The sequence below is a fragment of the Chinchilla lanigera genome, unplaced genomic scaffold (genome assembly GCF_000276665.1).
Source record: "Chinchilla lanigera isolate Chin_1 unplaced genomic scaffold, ChiLan1.0 scaffold00034, whole genome shotgun sequence".
NCBI classification, from domain to species: Eukaryota; Metazoa; Chordata; class Mammalia; order Rodentia; family Chinchillidae; genus Chinchilla; species Chinchilla lanigera.
This window is the reverse complement of record NW_004955435.1, coordinates 3,904,041-3,905,637: the sequence shown is the minus strand read 5'-3', so window position 1 is coordinate 3,905,637 and position 1,597 is coordinate 3,904,041.

Below are 1,597 nucleotides of genomic sequence, written 5' to 3'. Positions count from 1 at the left end.
TTGAAATTCATTTTGTCTGCAAATAGAATATCTGCCACTCCTTTTTCCTGGATTCCTGTCACATGAAATATTGTTTTCCATCCTTTGACTTTCAGTCTACATATTTCTTTTTTAATTTAATGTGTTTCTTACAGTAGCATATTGTTGGATTTTGCTGCTTGATCCATTCTGCCTATCTGTGTCTTTTGATTGGTGAATTGAGACCATTAGCCTTGATGGTTATAACTGATATGTATTGACTTATCCTTGTCATGTTATTTTCTTGTTGTTGATGTCCTCCTTTTTTCCCTCTTTCTGTTTAATTGTTTGCCTTGCCTGGTGGATTTCTTCTTTTGGGGTTCATGGACATGCTAGTTCTTGTTATCTCTTTGTATAATGTCTTTCAAAACATTTTTGGAGTGCTGGTTTGTTGGTTGTAATTTTCCTCAGATGTTGTTTGTATGGATGTATCTTATTTCTCCATCAATTTTGAAAGATAGGTTTTAAGGGTACATCAATCTCAGTTGATGATTGTTTTCCCTTAGAATTTGAATACTTCACTCTAAGCTCTTTTTCACTTGAGGGTTTGTGCTGAGAATTCAGTCATTTCTGAAAGGTGTTCCTTTATAGGTGATTCGTTTCTTTTGGCTGTATATTTTTTTGATCCTAGTTAAGTGGAGTTCTATATGCTTCACTTACCTGTATGTCAAATTCTTTTTCCCTACCAGGGAATTTTTCTGCCATGACATCTGTAAACAGTTTTTTTAAAAAATATGTCATTTGTGCTATCTTTAGCTTTTTCTTGACTCCAATCAATCTTAAATTATTCTTTTTTGCCTCATCTAGTAGCTGCTATATTGATCTCTCATGGTCCCTTGCTATTTTTAAGAAATCTTTCTTTTCATGATCATTAACCACAAGCCTGTATTCTATATGTGAGATCAAGTCCTCACATTGGCTTGATCTGCTGTGGATACTTTCAATGCAAGTTTTATTCTCCTGGATATCTGCTTGCGTCTGCCTGATGGATTTCATTTCTTTCCTATGCTGAGCATTCATGGCTTCCATAATTTTTGTAAGTTCCTCTATTTTTTGGTCTATATCTGTTCTAGAGTCACTAAACATGGTTTTCATTGTAGAAATATTCTCTGCAGTTATCTGAGAAATTATTTCTGATTTGATTTTTTTCTAGTACCGTATTTAATTGCTTTGTTGTTACCACTTCAGAGAGACCAGATGGGTGGTTTTTGGATTGTCAAACCTCATTGCCACTGGGTTTGCCTTTGGTAAACTGGATGTCTGGGGTTGTATCTTGTTTAAATGTCTTCTCATTTTCTTTTCTTTTTCCAGTTTAATTGCGAGGTTGATGCTTGTAAACTGCCTCTGGTGGGTTGCCTTCTTGCTAATATTTAGAACCCTTGGGAAATGACTACTTCTCTGAGGTACCATCCAGGTGTAAACTGGTTTTGGGTTTTGAGTCTCTTGCAAGATTTTACCTCTTCAATTTGTTGGGGACGAGAAGTTGCTCCCTGTTTGGCCCAGTACCTTTTCCTTTGACACTGTTCCACAGTATTTTCTATGACCCTTAGTCAATCTCAATCTTAGAATACCAGGAAGA